This window comes from Petaurus breviceps, unplaced genomic scaffold, assembly GCF_028583685.1.
Source record: "Petaurus breviceps papuanus isolate PSGF00001 unplaced genomic scaffold, PetGlider_PUasm1.0 220, whole genome shotgun sequence".
Lineage (NCBI taxonomy): Eukaryota > Metazoa > Chordata > Mammalia > Diprotodontia > Petauridae > Petaurus > Petaurus breviceps.
The window spans coordinates 9,188,172-9,208,345 of record NW_027185876.1 but is presented as its reverse complement, the minus strand read 5'-3'; the positions used below and the strand labels follow the sequence as shown (position 1 = coordinate 9,208,345).

The following is a 20,174-nucleotide window of genomic DNA, read 5'->3' as shown; positions in this document are numbered from 1 at the left end:
CGGAATTTCATTCTCGTGAATCTCTCATCCTTCCTGTGCTGTCCTCTATAGCAGTTTTTGGTCTAAGCCTTCCTACCCTCACTTTCCTCTGAGCCCTCTGAAATCAGCTTATGTATTTATGAATATGTGTATCTGCGTGTATATTTGAATCACGAGTAGAATGACATTGAATTGGTGCCATTCAGCAGATTTCTGCAATGATTTGCTCTGTGATTGTGTTGTTTGTCCTTTATTTTAGAAGAGGATTAATGACCTCATGATGTTGGGGTCAGGCTACAGTGTTTTGGCTGTGGTTATGTTACTTAAAACAGCATCAAAGATGGGATGAAGTCAAAAAGGCCTAGATTCAAAATAGATATCTGACCCTGGCGAGTCACTGCACCTCTCAGTGTGAAGGGCCCAGGCCATAAATTATGGATGACTTTGTGTGTATTAGGTGAGGAAGTTTCCCTATGCTGGCATAATCGCAGATCTAAATCCCTCTCAGAAATGGCAAAATGATCAGTTTTTACAGAATGGTCGATCTTTTGTTGGCTACCTTGTAAACTAAAAAAGTGGGTGATTACCTGATGCTTGTTTTCTTTTTTTATCTCAAGCTAATAGGCGCTTAATGTAGACTTGGCTCTTGTGTCCTATTTCAGGAGGCCATGCAATTAGCAACAGTTTATGATTTGAAATTCAGAGATTTAATCTCTTAGAAAATTTGATTTCAAAGAGAAAAATATCTTCCTCTGAATAGTGAAGAAACAGCTTAGATGATTCCAAGGTGAGCACAGATGATGTACATTCCATTGGCTTGGCTAGCAGCACTGTGGGTGCACAACAAGACCATTTTGGATTAATATTATGGGAAAAGTGGTAGGGCTGCATTCCAGAAGGTAGATCATTCATACATGATTGGCCGTGAATTCTGAAATGCTCGACTTGTCCAAGACATTAACTTTGACTTGCAAGTCTTTAATTTGTTTATTCAGGTTTGTACAAGTGTGTCGAATACCTGGGGCTCCCAGCACATGAAAAATGAAGCCAAACGAGTCTCAAATAGTAGCTGAGGAACAAAGAGATTTGAGGCAATTTGGATCAACTAGAAGCAAGATAAACTTTGTGGGAAACAAAGCAAGTCTGCCAGTATGGACTTTCATGCCATTAAGGTTGGATGTCCCAAGATGGAGGTGTTTTACTAAGTGTTCTTTCTTCTATTCACAATATCAAGTTTGGAAAACATTAGCTGAAAGGGAGAATGAGAGCCATAGTTTAAAAAGATATCAATATTTCAAACCCTCCAAATATGGAATGATATTATTTGTGGCCAATAAAAATGAGCTTTGGTATTGTTGGGAATGCATTAAGACTTTCTCATGTTATATGGCCAAGACCCTCTTCCAGCTCTTCCGATCTATGTCATATCCTGGGGTTTTGGTTTATTCCATCAGCTCTTCCCATGGTACCCTTACTAGTATTCTAAATAATGTTTGTCCCCTTAAAATCAGGGGGAGGAGAATCCATTCTCTTCTCCCCACCCCTCAATTCTGTTATTTTGTGTATTTATCTCCTTGGACCAGTATTCCTCTCCTTTGGAAGAAGTGTGATAAAATGTAACGAGATTGACCTTGAAGTCAGAGGACCTGAATTCAAATCCCCAGCTCATGTGGCCTTAGGTAAGTCACTTTACTTTTGGGCTTCAATTTTTTTCATCTTCAAAATGAGGGGAATGAACTAAATGGGCACTAAGCTCTGAATCTATGACTCTGTCATACCATTTACCAAATATTTTCCAGTAGCTTTTTCAAAGGTTGATTTCACTTTCTTTACAAAGCCTTTTATTTTATTTTTATTATTTTTTTGGAGGGCAATTGGGGTTAAGTGACTTGCCCAAAGTCACATGGCTATGTGTCAAGTGTCTGAGGACAGATTTGAACTCAGGTCCTTCTGACTCCAGGGCCAGTGCTCTATTCACTGAGCCACCTAGCCACCCCTACAAAGCCTTTTATGAAGCTGGGAGATGACAAATCTCTTCCTTAGAGAATCACAAAATGATCAGAGTTTGGAGTTAGAAGGGACTTCAGGGACCATGAAATCTATTGCATACTTGAAAAATCATCTCCACTGCTCTATATTAGACAAGGATTCTCTCACTGAAGATCTCCTCCATTGAGAGAAAATCCACCACCTCTTCAGGCAACCCAGGCTACTTTGGGATAGTGATAATTGTTAGAATTTTATTCCCTGGCAGCAAGGCTTCTTTTGAATCTCATATTTCTGCCCTCTGGGGCCAAATGGAACAAATGCAATCCCTCTTCCACACATCAATCCTTCAAATACTTGAAAGCAACTGTTAAATCCTTCTTGAGTCTTCCTTTACTTTCCTTTTATTTTCCTGTCACCTTCCTTTAGCCCTTCCCTTTCTCTCTCTCTTTCCTCTCCTTCCCTTTTCATTTTCTCTTTCCCTTTAACTTTCTTTTTCCTTTCCCTTTTTTCTTTCACTTTCCCTTTTATGTTTGCAGTTTTCTTGCACTTTCCCTCTTTCCCTTTCTCTCTTCCCCCTTCCCTTTTACTTTATATTTCCTTTTTCCTTTCTTTCTCCCTTTTTGTTTTCATCTTTCCCCTTTTCTATTTCACTTTCTTTCTCTGCCCTTTTCTTTCCCTTTCTCTCTTTCCCTTTCCCTTGCTTTCTTTCCCTTTCATCTTTCCATTTCCTGAAATGCAAACTAAGTATATATTATGTGTTATTAATGCAGCCATATGATATGATAAATATTAAATGCTTCCTGCTTGCAGAATACCATTCTAAACACCAAGGATGACGCAAAGGTTAGTTTCAAAACCAAACAAAATAACCTTACCTCAAGTAGCCTACAGTTAGTAGGCATAGACTTAGGCTTATTTTTGCTCTCAGACCATCCTGGTTCATTGGAAAAATCTGGATTGATCACAATGCTACTGTATGCTTTGTCTTGTGGACTTGTAAGAGAAAAAAAGGCAGGATACTTTTGTCAAAAAAGCATCGAATTCAAAGGCAGGAGAACTAGATTGTCTTTCTGACTCCATAACTTTTTAGCTGTTTGACTTTGGGCAAGGTATTTGACATCTGTAAGACTGACTTTACTCATTTGTAAATGAGCTATAACCTTATATGATTTTCTGAACTGTGTCTTTTTAAACCTATCAGTCCAGGCTGGCACAATGCATTGAGTATTGAACCTGTGGTCAGGAAGACTTGGGTTCAAATCTCTCCTGTGATCTTTATTAGCTTTATGGCCTTGATAATTCATTGAACCCCACTAAGCCTCCTAGGATTTACATATTAAGTTATTGGTGGAAGCTCTTTGGGGACAGAGGCTTTTTATCTTTAGCCAATTCATGCATGTTAGAAGTTTTTAATAAGTGCCTATGTGTTGGGTAATGGATTATAATCTGTATTTGGTGAGAAGTTCCCCATGTTGGCAAAATCCCAGATCTTTGGAATACTGTAATGCATCACAAGTGCCCCAGATACAAATGATGCCCTGTGTAAGGATGCTGTTCAGGGGTAGTACTGGTCATCTGCTGAAGCTCTCATTAGATAAAATTGTTTTCATAGACTCATAGATTTAGAATCATAAGGCACAAGTGAGGCCATAGAATCCAAAACCCTCATTTTATAAATTAAGAAAGTGGGGCCTAGAGAAGTTTTGACTTACCCAAGTTCTCAAAACAAGAGGCAAGATTAAAACTCAGATTTTCTGACTCCAAAGCCATTGGTCTTTCTGGTGTACCTTGCTGCTTTCCCAGTAAGTGGATACCCCTGACACATTTTAGGAAGTGTGAAGTGATCCATAACTTATCAAAAACCATTCCACAACAATGTGGGTTCTATGGGACTTCTATCATATCAGGTGACAATTATTGCGTCTAACTCTAACTTCATCTTCAGAACTTTGAGAGTGCTAGAAGTTTGGAGGATTACTTGAGTATGGCATGGGGTCTACAATTTCCTACTATGACAGACATCTGTGACTTAAGGCAAGAGAGGGTGGAATGTGAATGCAAGCATCCCATTTGACATATGAAGCCACACATGGAAAATATTTCCTTTATTCCCAATGGGAAAAGCACCAAGGGGACATTCCTATGAAAGGTTCTATCCAGAACTTGGCTAGATTGTCTCCACATTTTTTCTTCCATATCTGAGCCACTCTTTGCTTCATTAGCTAATGATAGAGCAAATTCTGTTCTGCTTCTATGCACTATATCTTTGAGCCTTGCAAGTAAAGCTAATGCTCACTGCTTAATCACTTTTCTCTCAACAGGTAGGGAATAATAAAACAGTCGGGAAAAATGACAAAATCGAGTGCACCATATTTGGTGTGGAGAACTTTAGTGAACTCTTAGTTTTCTGTTTGATCAACTTCAGTATCACAGCAGGAAATGTAAATGGTTGAGACCCTCACACTGTTGATCCAGGTTGTATACTTTGGATAATTCCCATTTGAAGCTTGGACTGACTGAACCAGCAATCAATTCTGACTAGGAGGTGGTAGAGAGAGAATCAGAGAGCAGAAAGCCTGGACCATTATTATTTGTTGATTGCCCAGTGACCTAAGACTGAGATGATTGGAGAAAATAATAATTATAGCTTTTCTGTACATAGTGCTTCGCAGCTACAAAGTAATATCATGTATATTGTTTTTTTTTCCCTCATAATAGGCATGTGAGTGGATATCACAAGTATTATTATCTCCATGTGATTGATGAGGAAAATGAGGTTCTGAGAAGCTGATTATCCAAGATCATGTGGTTAAGAAAAGACAAAACGGGAATTAATCACATAGTTTTAATTCTTTAAATTTTAAAAAATGGATATCTTTTGTTTTGATGTCTCAAACTTTTCCCAATATATTCTGCAACCTGTCTTTGAGATTCATCCATTATAACAAAGCATAACAAAAGGAAAGAAAAAAATATTTTGCAAAACTAATCAAGTTTAAACAAAAAAAGGAAAAAAAGTGTGATATTCTATATAATGATCCACATGTATAGCCGTTCTATATCTATAAAGGCTTTCAAATTACCTTTTCACAGTATTCAGTTACTATTGTTTTATTTTTATTGTTCTTTCCTTTTACATTTTTTCGTAACATTGTGTGTATAAGGTGCTGTTTTCTTATTTTGACATTTTTTATTTACTGAAATTTTATTTTATTTGTTTATTGAAAATGACATATTATTTATTTATTTATTATATACATAATGAATATGAAAATCTCTGAGAAAGTAACCCTTCAATATCTGGGCAGAAACATAGTTCTTAGAAGGCCTGAAAGAAAGTAGCCCTGTAAGAGAAAAATGGGCTTGCAGAAAGTAAAGAGATGTCTGGAGTGTGTTGTTTCCTAGTAGCTCATTCATATCTGACTATTTGGCAGACTTTGAGGCTGATATCTCAAAACTCTCCATCTCCCTCAGTTTTCTCAACTGTGAAATAGGGATCAAAATAGCACTTGCCTCCCAGCATTGTTATAAGGGTCAAATGAGATAATATCTGTAAAGTACTTAGTACAGTGCCTGGAACACAGTAGGCACTTAAATGCTTATTCCCTTCCCTTCCCCTTATCTGAGTCATTGATAAAAATATTCAATAGCACAGGGAAAAGTGGAAAATCCGTAAGGTAATCCACTAAAGTCTTCTTTCCAAATTTACATTGAACTATTAATGCTTATCCTTTGGAACCAGATTTTCAGGGAGTTGTTCATCCACCTAACTATATAATTATTTAATCCACATTTCTCGATCTTTACCAGAAGAAGAGCATAAGAGACTTTCCCAAATGGCTTGCAAAAATTGAGACAAATTATATTTAGAGCATTCCTTGATCAACCAGTTTCAAAATTATACAAAAAAGGATGTTTCTGGAAGTTCAATAACCATTCTTTAACAATATAGTTGGGATTTTTGCTAAGAACTGAAGCTAAGCTTACTGGTTTAAGGTTTGCAGAATCCATTCTCTTCTCTCTCCCTACCCCCAATTTTTTTTGTTGTTGTTGAAATCAGACCCTTTGCCCTTTTTGAGTCCTGGGGCAAATCTTCCATTTCCCATAATATTTTTTTAAATATCACTGACTGGTTCAGCAAAATACATACCAGTTATTTTGACATGACAACATGAATTCACCATTTCTGTGACTCCTCAGGTCAAAAATCCTTTCCCAGACAACCATACTCCTAGATGTCTAAGTTGTTGTTCAGTCTTTTTTCAGTCATATCTGACCCTCTGTGACCCCATTTGGGGTTTTCTTGGCAAAGACACTGGAGTACTTTGCCATTCCCTTTTCCAGCTCATTTGACAGATGAGGAAACTGAGGCAGCCAGGGTTAAGTGACTTGCCCAGGATCACAAAGCTAGTAAGTATCTCAGGCCAGATATGAACTTAGATCTTCCTGATTCCAGGCCTGGTGCTCTATCCACTACACCAGTTGGCTACCCTAGTATGTCTTATTTTCTTCTATTAGATTATGTTTCTTGAGAATACAAATGGTCCCCTTCTCTGTTACCCTGGTCCCCCAGTATTTAACACTGTGCTTATAACATAGCAAAAGTTTAACAAATGCATGATCATTTTGATTGATTCATTCATTAATACATTCATTTATTCATTTTGCTTAATAACTTGAACTTACAAAGGGCAACTAGTTATTCTCTTAGTATCTCAGCTCTTTGTTAGCCATTTTGTTCTCTCCTTTCTGCTCCTTCGCATAGAAAACAAAAGCAAAATATGAATTAAGCAACCATATCTCCTCACATTATTATGGTACCATCAACCCCGAGAAAAGTGCAATCCTTTCCTTGATCCTGCCTTTCTTTTTCCAAAATAACTTTTAAAAAAATCCAGATTTTAAATTTACTTCCTTCTCCCTGCTAGTCTTAATTTACTCTGAGCTTTACTGTTTGGGATTCAGTTCTCATAGGGCTATGCCATGCTTTTTTTATTTCTCCTCTGTGGACTTCCTTTCATATTCTGTCTTTTAAGGAATCTAAAATAGTTGATGGGATTTCTGTGAATCCGTGCAGGTCACTTAAAACATCACCCTTATCTCCCATTTTTTCTTCTCCTAAGATTTCTTTTTTTTACCTTCAGAATTTCATTTTTAAAAGTTTCCAAACCTTGCTTAGATAGCTTCATCCAAAGATTTTTAGTCCTTAGAATCCCACCTATCCTTTTACTGAGTCTTTTGAAACCTGCTCTCCCAAAATCTAGGATTATTGAATTGGGAAGAAAACAGTAAGGAAGACCAAGTAACTAAAAGACTATATATATATATATATATAAAACCAACATATGTTGTGATAGAAAATGTTCTTTCCTGCTTGCCAGTGGTTTACTTAAAATTATTTAATTTGAAACAGAACACATTATAGTTCTCTGTGCCTTGGTATAGTTGAACAAGCCCAAGGAAGAAAACCTGTGTTCTATCAAATAGGGAATGGCTAAACAAAGTACTGTACAAAAAAACCCCATTAATTATTACTCAATTATTGGAAATCATGAATATTATTAATAAAAAGGAGTATGGGAAGATTATGATCTGGTGCAAAGTGAAGTAAACATAGCTAGGAAAACTATGTACATGTAGCATTGCCCTGCTAATTTTCTTTTATTCTGGGATGAGGTTGGTTTGCTCACTATAACTGTATGCATGCTGGCGGCTCAGAATGGTTCTCCAAAGAGGATGTCATGTTGCTACAACTCACTTTAAGTTGGTAAGGTGTAATCCTGGTGTAGAGGTGCTGTATGTCTACTAACCACAATGGATATTCCCTGTATTCCCACTGGTGTACTTCACATTTAAACAATTCAGCCAAGATGACACCATTAACTCTTTTTCTTTTTGGAGAGGGGAGGTAGGGCAATTGGGGTTAAGTGACTTTCCCAAGGTCACATGGCTAGTTAATTGTCTGAGGTCAGATTTGAACTCAGGTCCTCCTGACTCCAGGGCTGGTGCTCTATTCACTGTGCCACCTACCCACTCTGACACCATTAACTCTTAAACTTGAAACATTTACTAAACAAGATGGTAAAAGCAGGAATAATCATAACATATGAGGCCACAGATAAACCTGGATTGTACTCTGCCACTAATGTACACAGTGTCCATGGGGGAGAGTGGGAATGATCTTAAAGAAACCTAGAAGGAAGAAATATGAGCAGGAAAATCCACAACTCTAGACTTTGGATTTTGATTCCCTGGATCTCCTTAAGCAACTGTCTATACCATGTGTCATCTGCTGACTATGGCTTCTCCTCTTGTGAGCCTTTCAACTCTGTGACTGTGAAGCCATTTCTCTTACTGGCTACTACTTTCAAATCATGAAAGCCATGGGATGCTCTTATATTGAAAGTGAAGACTTAAAGCCTGTGCCCTGCAGAACTATTCATGCCTTTTCTGGGTTCTAAGACAACATCAATTCTCTCAACATGATAGTTCCCCTAATTCAAGAATCAGTCCAGCTATTGAAGTCTGCTACTCAGAGGAATTTTCTCCTCTTAAGAGAAAGGTAGTCTAAGGAAGCAGGACTTTGGAGTCAGAAGCAACTGGGTTTGAGTCCCATCTCAACATTTAAAATATCATGTGATCTTAGACAGATCACTTTATGTCTCTGGACCTCAGTTTCCTCATCTATAAAATTGGAAGGTTAGGCTACATGAACTTTAAAGTTCATTCTTTGGGGGTGGGGTGGAAAGTGTGGTGAGACAATAATTTACCAGAAGATTCGGGGATTATAGTAGATTGTGATCTCAATATGAGTCAATAAGTTAATATGGTAACCCCCCCAAAAGAATGTTCTTTTTGGCTGGATCGAATGGCATAACATCCAGCACTAGGAAGATATAATCTTGCTGTACTCTGCTATAGTCAGACCTTGTCTAGACAACTGGGAATAGTTTGGGGGAAGCACACTCACAAGTTGGAGAGTGCCTAGATAATGACCACCAGCATGGTCAAGAGCTTTGAAAACATGCTATATGAGGACATATTGAAGGAACTTACAGTGCTTCTTGAAGAAAAGAGAAGACTGGGCATGGGGAGAGAATGGCACATGACAGGTGTGTTTAAATGGTTGAAGAATTGTCGCATGAATGAGGAAGCAGACATTTTGTGCTTTGTCATAGAAGACAGAATTAGGATCAGTAGGTAGAAATTGCAAAGAGGCAATTTTAAACTCCGTAAGAGTCAGAGATATCAAAAAATTGAATGAGCTGCCTTAGGTACTCATGGGCTTTCCCTCAATAGAGATCTTCAAACTGAATGACTAGTTGCTGAGTACAGGTTTACCATACAGAGAGTTCTTGTTCTGGCACCATGCTGGACTTGCTGGCTTCTTAAGTCTTTTGCAATTTTATAATTCTGTTCATCAAAGATGAAGTGTGTGTGTGTGTGTGTGTGTGTGTGTGTGTATTGTGTGTGTACACACTGGAAAGAACACTGGCCTTGGAGGTCAGAGACCTGGTATTGTATTCTGTCTCTGACATTCATAAGCTGGGGAACCCAGAGCAAATTGCTTATTTCTCTAAGCCACATTTTTCTCTCCTTACCTTGGATATATATTATAGGGAAAGTGTCTATAAACTTTAAGAACCTTGTGAATTTAAGTCATTATTTATTATGCCTGTGTATTTCCTGCAAACTTTTCATCTTCTGCCTAATTGCTATGGCTTTCATGCCAGTCTGAAGAATGTGGCATCTTTTATGATAATTACATATTTTAAAAAGTTACATAGCAGCTTTTTTGACGAATTCAACTTACACAATCAAATTTATCCTCATAACATTCCCATGTAGTAAAAAGAAACAGAATTTTTAACTGACACAAAAGAGAGATTAAGTAACTTGTTTAAAGTAGTTTGATGAATGATCTGAAATTAGAAAATAATTCTTCAAAATCTTGCCCTAGTGCTCTTTCCATTAGACTATGCATATGTCACGTTACCTCGTTTTGATTAACCTAGTTACAGAACTAGGTTTTCACCATAGGGCAAGAGATTTTTAAAAAACCACACATATAAATATAAATTATACACACACATAAATAAGTATATAAATATAAGTATATACATATATATGTAAAGAGTGACTACTATCCTGGGACTTCATCTTATATTTGATTCACCAGAATGACCCACACGTTCTGGGATGGAAAGAATCCTTGTCTTAGATCTTGGAGAACATGATATGGGTGAATAATGAGTCTGGAGAATTACGGAAACAAATGTTGGTGAATAAGTAAAATTCAGATTTCCTTAACAGCTATTTACTTTTCACAGAAAATATTTAAATATTATAAAAATAAATATAATATTTAATCATGGATAATTGATACTATGTAACTGATGAGAGCCCTGATGTTGAGAACATGTTGGTTTTGATAATGTTTTCAATTTACAGGACAGTATTTTTTCCCTACCATTTTGAGTGTTTTGCATATTTTAACTGCTAATTTTCAAGATTTTCCTAATCATGAGATTCCACTTGATATTTGGGGAGACTGAATGCAGGTTACCATTTGCCTAAGGTGATGGGGGCCGGATCTCTGAGACCATGATTGAATTGTCATATGGAAAAATTGGTTCAGTCCAATTGGTTTTGATGCAAATCAATAAATACTTATTTAATGACTGCTAAGTATAAGGTTGTTGTTCAGTCCTGTCTGACTCTTCATGACCTTGGGGACCATGCTGCTCCTGGGTTTATTTATTTTTTTGGTAAAGATACTACAGTGGTTTTCTGTTTCCTTCTCCAATGAATCTAGTGGATCCTTTTGTCAGGTAATCAGAGGTTGTGACTTGCCCAGAATTATACAGTTAGAACGTGTCTAAGGCCGGATTTGAACACAGGTCTTCATGACTCCAAGTCCAGTACTCTATCCACTGAGTCACCAGCTACTTCTAAGTATAGGATACCATTGTTAGATGCAATGAGGACATAGAAAAAATATCTTTGTTTCTGTTCTGTTAGCTTTCATATTATTAGAAGGATATGGGGTAGGATATAATATGGGGTAAGAAGTGATGGGACAAAGAAGAGATAATACAAAGTCCAATGGAAAAATTTGAGGGGAGAGAAAATGATAAGATCATAGAAATAAAACTTGAGTTGTGCCTTGGAGACTGAACAATCAAAAAGGTCAAAATGGGAAAGGGAGTGACTGCTTCTCTGAGATAACCTTCCATCTACTCCTTATACATACTCTGGCATGTACCTACTTTCTTATGTTTTCTCTCCCTTTAGAATGTATTCTCTCTGAGGGCAGGAATGTTTTTGCCTTTCTTTGTGTCCCAAGTGCTCAGCACAAGGCTGGACACATAATAAGCACTTACAAAAAATGCCACTTGGCTTACTAGTTGACCAGCTGCTTCATGGGGGTCTTTTCTCTCCCCTTAAGATGTTTTATAGAGAACTGTATTGACTGATTTTGTTGATCCTATTCTGAGGCATCCAGTAAACAGAAATATACCAAATATATATTTGGCAAATTTGAGTATTTCATTTCCCAAATTCCAGAGAATTTGAGGATGCTATTATAAATATTCTGCTATATCCATCAAGCAATCAAATTATCTGGAGACTTGTGAACTAACACTAAATGCCTCTCTAAATGAAGAGTGGCTTCATGAATGTTGAGGAAAGGGGGAATGTCGACCCAAGGAAGAATTGGGGATAGAGTACTGATTGTCCTTCCCTTCTAGTACCCTTTGTTCTGTTCACCACTTTAGTTGTTCATTGGCATCATGTATGAGGTGTTGCCATTGGTTCAGAGATGTAATTTATGACACCGTTGCAAACACACCAGGGACTGGGGCATAATTTCACTTTCAGCTACTGGTGTGTAGGAAAAGCAAAGGAAAAGTATTAATGTGATACATCATTGCCTTTGGAAATTGGGAGAATAATTAAGTTGCTCACCGACTGCCATTAACACAGTTTGCCATTTGCTTTAATAATCCTTCCCCTACACAGACCATGGAGTGATTATTTTATGAAAGGAACAATGAGGAGACCCCAAACTTTAGGTAACAATTCCGCAAAATGTGGCCTTGGGTCATCATGAGCAGCACAGCTGGAATTGTTGGTGGCCTCTTAGTGGTTTTCACTTTACAGCTGCAACACTCAAAACCCATTATTCAATAAAACAATCAGTAGATTCATCCACCAATATTAGCTGTTTGAATAGATCCAGCAATGTGTTAAATATATTGAAATGGTTTTGGTATTATGTAGCGTGATGTAAAGATAAGATGAATTTAATTCAGTAAATATTTGAGTGCCTCCCTGTACTTGAAAGTATGAAGCATTTAAAACAAAAGAAAATATAATTTTTTCTATTTGAGCAGTTTACAATGTTCTAGTTTGTATGTATTTAGTATATGCTTTTATATTTTATATGCATTTTTTTTGTTCCCTCTTAGAGTATAAGTATAAGCTTTTTGAAGGCAGCTTACATCCTTTGCCTTCTATCATAATGTTTGGAACATAGTAGGCACACAATAAATGCTTATTTATTAATTGGTACAATGAACTTCAATTTTAAAAAAGTAATAGTACGAAGTAGCATGGGATATGTTGATTGAATGCCAAAGACATTAATCAATCATTAAATAATCAATCAGAAAGAGACCGAGAGACAGAGACAGACAGAAAAACAGAGGCAGAGACAGAGAGAAAGAGAGAGAGAGAGAGAGAGAGAGAGAGAGAGAGAGAGCACTATGGACTGGAATGGTTATATGGTAGAGGAGTTGGTACCCAAGCTGGGCCTTGAAAGATAGTTATGGTTGAGGGAGGGAGAATGAGACATTTCCACAGGAGCTAGCATCGCAAGAGAAAAGGCAAGGAGGTGGGAATGAGCAAGACATGTTGAAAGAACCGTGAGTACATCTTTTTAGATATGGCAGAGAGTCAAAATCGACCCTTCCTTCATGTATTCCCCCAAACCACAAATAGTCCCCCAACATATGATTCATCAACTGTGATTATTGAAACAAAATCAATGTTTTGGTTTACCAGCAAGTTTCTGTGTTTGACTCTATACAGTTTCTGTTCACTTCCTGCCTGGTGTCTGTGTCTATTAAAGTCTTTCATCCTTCAAAGCCCATCTCAGAAATCATATTCTCCATGAAGTGTTTCTTCCATATCCCAGCCCTACTCCTAGACGTAAATGGTAGCTTGACTTGCCTTCTGCCCTATCACATTCTAACTGATATTATAATCATTTAAGTATATCATACTACCACTCCCTCCTCTCCCCAATTCTGTTTGACCCTAATCAAGGCTAGGGGATAGGTTATTTTTGCACACCAAGTCTATGGCATAGTCCTCTGCTTAATGAAATAAAGTACTTAATAAATGTCTATTTGATTGATTTTGATTTAATTTGATTTCTACTACTTCCTGCCACCTTTAAGACCTTGTATGGTATCTGACACATAGGAGATATTTAATAAATGCCTTTTTGGGAAGATTGCTCCAAAAATCTCTCCTCTACTTCATTCAACTTATTATCATGAAATTGGAAGGGACTGTGGAGGGCACCAAGTCCAACTTCCTCATCTTAGGGATGATGAATTGAGACCCAAAGACAGGTGACTGGTCTAAGGTCACATAGCAGAACCAAGACTAGAACTAAGGACCTCTGATTCCAAACCCAACACACTTTCCACTGTTCCATGCTCAGTCTCTACTTTTCCATATCTGACTGGAAATCTGCCTAGAAACATACTGTAAACTTTCAAACAAACATTCCTTTGACCTGACAAACCCATTCACCAACAGTCTTCTCTATCTCCTTCCCTTTGTTGCTAAAACTCTTGGAAAAGTTGTTTACGACCAAGGCCATCATTTCCCTACCTCGATCCTCAATTCCTTCTAATGTGACTTTGGGTCCTACCATTTTATTATACTTCCTGACTGAAAGGTCACCAATGAACTCCTAATTGGCATTTCTGATGACCTTTAAAAAAAGTTCTGTCCTCATTCTTAACATTTGACACTTGATCATTTTCTCCTACTAAAGTAATTTGTTTCTCTTGGTTTCTTAGCCATCATCCTCTCTGGATCTCCCTTTCTTTCCTTCCTGTTATCTCTTCACTGGTTCAGTAGTTTTTTCTAAGCCTTTTAATTTGGATATTCCTCAGTGGTCCATTCTTGGCTCTCTCTTCTTCTCTTTCATCAGTCCCTCCCTTGGTGATCATATTCATACCTAGAGTTTCAGCTGTCATATGGTGTCTAGCCCTTAACTTCAATGATGTGTTAGTTCTTCCAAGAAAGCCTTCCTTTATTCCAATAGTTGTAGCTCTCTCCTTTTAAATTCCCCAATGATATACTAATTTAGATACATGTCTTATTTCCCCATAGAATATAAATCCATAGAGCAGCTTATATCACTGACATTTTACTTGTGTCTTTGTATCTCAAACTTTCAGTATAATGCCTTGTTTAATGGTTGTTGAATTGATTATAACTATAAAATAACCATATACAGTACACATAGCTACATGTATATATATATATATATACATAGGTATACATATGTAGCTTTAGGTATAGTTACTAATTACCAATTATTGCTAATTATTAATATGTCTAAACTTGGACTGACAGTCATGGCTAATTTGTGGTATTCATAGATATATCATTCAGCCATACTGGTCTACTAGTTCCTAGGTCCTAACTAAGTAGGTAGAATTCATTCATTCATTCATTCATTTTGACTAAAATCCTTAGGTTGCCTTCTCTATGGACAAATTAACTGCATTGGTTGATGGGATACACATTCAAAGCCTAGGAACTGTTGACCAGGGTAGGACTTAGTCATTAATTTATCTCTTACTCTTTTTTTTTTGTTCCTCATATTATATATTCAGCTCATTTCAGAAAAAAAAATAGATGCAATGGGATATTTTGATACATCAATGGATTTTTTTTTTTTACCAAGCCTGTCCCTCCAATGGTACAGATTACAATTCCTCTGTGCTTGCCCATTCTCTGTAAGTCATTTCCATCTCCCCTTGCAAAACTTCAACAAATGCTCAACACTATGTCTCTAGATGTGGAACACTTAATCTTTTTTTTGTGACGTGTATTCTTTTGGTGAATTGGTGAAACCTATGGACCTTTTCAGAATAATATTGTAAAATGTGTAAAATAGAATAAAGAAGATTATAAAAGAGGCCAATAATCAGTTAAAAATTCACAGACTCCACATTAGGAACCCTTGTTCAACATTGCTTAACATGGCATTTTTACAAAAAAAAATTTAGACTATCAGTCAGACAATTCAGTGGACCTGGGCTGGGAGTTGGGATTGACCTGAGTTCAAATCTGGCCTCAGCCGCTTACTAGCTGGGTGACACCAGCCAGTCACTAACCCTCTATTTGCCTCAGTTTCTTCAGCTGTAAAATGAGGATAATAATAGCATCTACCTCCCAAGGTTATTGCAAAGATCAAATAAGATAATATTTATACTTTGCAAACTGTAAAGTGGTACAGAAATGCTGGCTATTATTATCTCTTGCTCACATATGTCTTTGATAATAGTTTTTATGTCTCTTCTCCTGTGCACTTATGTATCAATAATACATGAAACCTACTCAAGCTCTCTATGTATCTTTCCATGAACTCTAGGATGATCTGCAACTTTAATTCTTTGGAGAAAGGTATGTCATTTCTCACAGCTATTTAGTTTAACCAGAAGAATACTGATGTTAAAAAATGGGCTATAATTTCCAGGAGAAACTGGAGGTCATTAAAAGGATTCCACACTTTCTGAAATGAAATCCAGTCCATTCTCCTCCTCTTAAATACTGAACTTAGTTCAATGATCATGTATAACATTTTTCTAAGATATATGTACTGATGTACTAGGTCTTGGATTTCCTCTCTAACTATATTATTATAGTCTGAACAATTGACATTCTTCATCCACTTTTTTTTCCTCCATGTAAAATTTGGCAGAACTCTCTCATGTGATTATGTTTCCAATATAAAGCCTTTTCTATATTCTAGATCTTGAATCAATCAACACAATATCTTCCACAAATATCAGTATCTGAAGGACTGTACCATTTATAAGGAATTCTTTCTCCATTTGGGGTCTATGCTGTATATATTCTACAATAGTGACAAACACGTGGTGAAAATTTAGTTTATTTTCTTTAAAAGCCTATCTCCTAGTTTTTTTTTCTCACTAGGTTCAATAGAAATCTAGTAGGAATATTCTATATATACTAAAAATATTACTCAAAATGTTTAATCTCATATAACTCCACCCCTTACCTCATGGGCTAACAGCTCCCCAATTATACTCCCTTCTTAAACTCAGAAATGAACAATTTGGTGTTAAAATAATTTGATTTAGGGGTGGCTAGGTGGCACAGTAAATAGACCACTGGCCCTGGAGTCAAGAGACCTGAGTTCAAATCCATCCTCAGACACTTGACACACTTACTAGCCGTGTGACTTTGGGCAAGTCACTTAACCCCAATTGCCCTCCAAAAAGCAAAAAAAAATTGATTTATCAGCATAGGAAATTCAAATAGACATCAAAACAATACATAGCATGATGAAATAGCATTATTAACATGGGTGAATTTCTTTCTTTTTTTCTTGCCAACATTTACCTCCCTTCCGTCTTAGAGGGGGCATGTAAAGAAAAGTATTGGGTCAGATAAAATGAGTTGGAGCTTCTCTCAGCATTGCACTCTGAGAAAACCAAGGGGAGAAAGAAGCTATAGACTAAATACTGTCGTAATCATTTTCTCAAGGGCTGTTTGAGCTTGTCCAATCTTGCTTTTATTTCTGGCTTTGACCAATCTATACTTCCTTTGACTGTTTTCAATCCATGACCCATCTGTCTAGCAAGTATGGCCCATTCGCTTTCACTATTCTCTCTTTTGTTTATAACCAGTGGGCCATTGGCTTCTCCTTGCTCTCTCTTCCTCTTTCCAACCACTTAAATCCAGTTCCTGCACAAGTCATGACATCACCTTCACAATGCCATTGGTCCTCTTCAAGAAAGGACAAGCCACAACAACGTCCCCCCCTCCCCCCCTCTCCCCCTGTCTCTCCCTCCTCACTCTCTCTTTTCCCCTTCCTCCCTCCTCTCTTTCTCCCTCATCCTACTCTCTTTTTCCTCTGTCCTCCTTTCCCCATTTGTCCTTCCCCCTATCCTCCCTCAGCCCCCTCCCTTTCCTTCCCCTGTTTTGTCCCACTATCTCTCTAACTCTCTCTCCCTTGCTCCATTCCCCTCTCTCTGAGGGCTAAATGAATGAGAGACCTAATACATCAGAAATATATTCCCATATGCATTCCAGTTTACCAAATCTCTCTGAAACTTCAGTCATCCTGAGTTTTACTGGGCTTTCACTATTAAGGTTACAAATGTATCTGGGCAATTGTTAAGTGTGCATTTTAGCTAGAGTTTATGAAGAGGTTTAGTGGAACATAAGGCTGAAAGATAGGTTGGTGCCACATTATGGAGGGTCTTGAATGCCAGGCCAATCAGTCAGTCAAGAAACATTTATAAAGCACCTACTATGTGCTAACAATGGTGATAACAAATAGATGCAAAAGAAGGTACCCACCCTCAAAGAGCTCACAATTTAATTGAGGAGATGATAAGGAAACAAATGTGTACACATTAGCTGAATACAGGATAAAAGGAAATAATCAAGAGATGGAAGGCACTAGAATTCAGACAAATTGGGAGTTTCCTATAGAAGATGAGTCAAGGAATTTGTACTTTCATAAGCAATAGGGAACCCCTGGAATCGTTGAACAGCAGAATGACATAATCAGATTAAGGAGATGAATCTGACAATGCAGGATTGTGAAGCGATGGTATACGTATCAGCTACAATAAATAAAAAAAAAAACTTCTTTACAATGTATGATGGTGAGGAATGAAATAGTTTTAAATCCTTATCAAAGTGAATACTGGTAAACTCTCTCTTTCAGCTTGACATTTTTGTACAGTTTACTTTTTCTTTTCTCTCTCGGCCAGCCCTCTGATAATCTTTAGGCCTAGGTTGGGTTGAGCAATATCATGTCAAGCCTGTCCAATAACACTAACTGATTTGAAAAAAGAAAGTATAGAAATACTTTACCAGGTTTGTCTCCTTAGGAAAGTGACCCCAGCCCAGTGGGTGACTTCCTTGTCTTGCAATTGAAACCACTGCTGACCTTTTGCAAAAACAAAAGCTCAAAATGCTCTACCACAGAAAAGGATTTAAGGAGTTGGCTAAGAGAAGAAAAAAAAGATGGAGGGAGAAAATTAGTTGAACAGCTGGGACCCACAGCGAGCGTCACATGTCATTTCTGAAACACCTTAGGTCAGGCTTGTGTGGAAAGAAGAAACCAACTGTTATTTGATGCTAGAGAAATAGTCTCTTCCTGCTCTCCCAATGGCAGTTCTGACACTGGGTCCCCCTCACAGAGATTACTATGAGTATGTCCCAAAGGGTCACCTACCCCCAGAGTTTCATCTTTCCAATCCCATCTTCAGTTTGATTTGGGCTTTGGCCCCAGGGTCATTCCTGCAGAGCCATATATCCTACCAACGACTTCAGTCATAGTCTAAGAGCCAGGAGCCAAGAATACAAGGCTGGGGTTGGGGTGGGGAGAAGTGGGGATTGCTTTGTATTTTTGACAAAACACAAAAAGGGAACACTGACAATTCTCTCTTACATAATGAAATGTATTCATTAATTTACTTTTCCTAGGTTTCTAGTGGCAGTTACCCTTTTCAGCATGAGCAGCTATTCAGATTGCAGTAATTATGAGTGGTATATACTGCACAATGGGCCATCAGTAGTGTATAATACCCTTGAAGTGTTAAATGCTATGACAATAAGACCAGAAGAATAAGTGTATTGTTTCGTTATTGTTATAAGGGATGCTACCCTTAGAATAGCTTCAAAAGTCAAAAGGGAGGGAAAAAAAGCAACAACCCAGATTTCTTCAGGAGGAATATGTGTCTTTATGACAGTGGAAAAAACAATCATAGTATTGTTTTATTCAACATTAAAGTTCTTTATTCACTTACATGGCGGAGCTCTTACAGCCAGCAGGATGCTGTAAAATTTGTGGAAAATGTAACCTTAAAATTTACTTGAGTATTGGCCTTGAATGAATGACCCAAAAGAAAGTGCTTCTAGTCTCTCCCCTCTCCAATCCATTCTCCACACGTCTGTTATTTAATGATCTTCCTGAAGCGCAAATTTGACCATGACTCTCCTCTGGTCAAGGCACTTTGCCTTCTTATTGCCTCCCAGATAAAATACTGACCCCTTATATTCACATTTAAAGTCATTCACAATGTAGCTTCTGCCTTTCTTTTATAGTTTGTTCTGTGTTATCTTCCTTCAAAGACAAGGACTACCATTCTTACTTCCAGCCCAGCCCTCAAAGCCATCATCATCTGGGAAAGCAACTTCTGTGAAGACATGGTCAGCCATTCTCATTAACTGCCAACTGGCACTCACAGGGCAGATGGGTTCAGTCTGGCTGAAGCAGGAAGGTCCCCCGAGGGAGATACAGGAGGCAGCTTTTGTCAGGAAGCATCAAACACCACCACCACCTTGACCACCATCTTCTCTTCAGACCCTGAAAGAGACAACTCAGGACCATGACCCCAAGAGCCTTGGAAACAGCCTTGGAAACACTGTTCCCAACACAGTGCTGGCAGTCATCATTCCCACAAGCAATCCCTGTCAAGATGCAGCCTGGCAACTGTTCCTTGCACATGCTACAGAAACATCTACTGAAGACTCAGAAAAGAAAGTTCCTGTCACCAAAGTCCTTGCTACTGTCAAATGGTTCAACATAAGAAATTGATATAAATTTATTAGTGGAAATGAAGAAGCATTACCATCTGCTTTGCCACTGTACCCTAAGGACCATGGAACTTTTCCATCTGACAGAGCAAAAACTTTCCATATGTGTTGTCTCGCCCATTGGAGCATGGGCTTCTGTGAGCAGAAACCATCGCTTCAATCTTTATTATCTTCAACACTTAGCATAGTTTGCAAGTATTAAGAGTTTAATAAATCCTTCCTCCCTCCTTCCATCCCTCTCTCCCTTCTTTCCTTCTTTTCTTCTTCCCTTCCTTCCTTCCTTCCTTCCTTCCTTCCTTCCTTCCTTCCTTCCT

The 20,174-nt window shown here is 37.8% G+C and overlaps 1 long non-coding RNA gene across 1 annotated transcript in view; it reads left to right on the top strand.

Moving 5' to 3' along the window:
- The first annotated feature begins 971 nt into the window (after positions 1-971).
- Positions 972-20,174, top strand: part of LOC138166111 (uncharacterized) — a 92,543-nt gene continuing 73,340 nt past the window's right edge. The window contains exons 1-2 of the long non-coding RNA XR_011169534.1: positions 972-1,151; positions 1,563-1,658. This is a non-coding gene — a long non-coding RNA (uncharacterized lncRNA). The remainder of the gene's footprint in view (positions 1,152-1,562; positions 1,659-20,174) is intronic.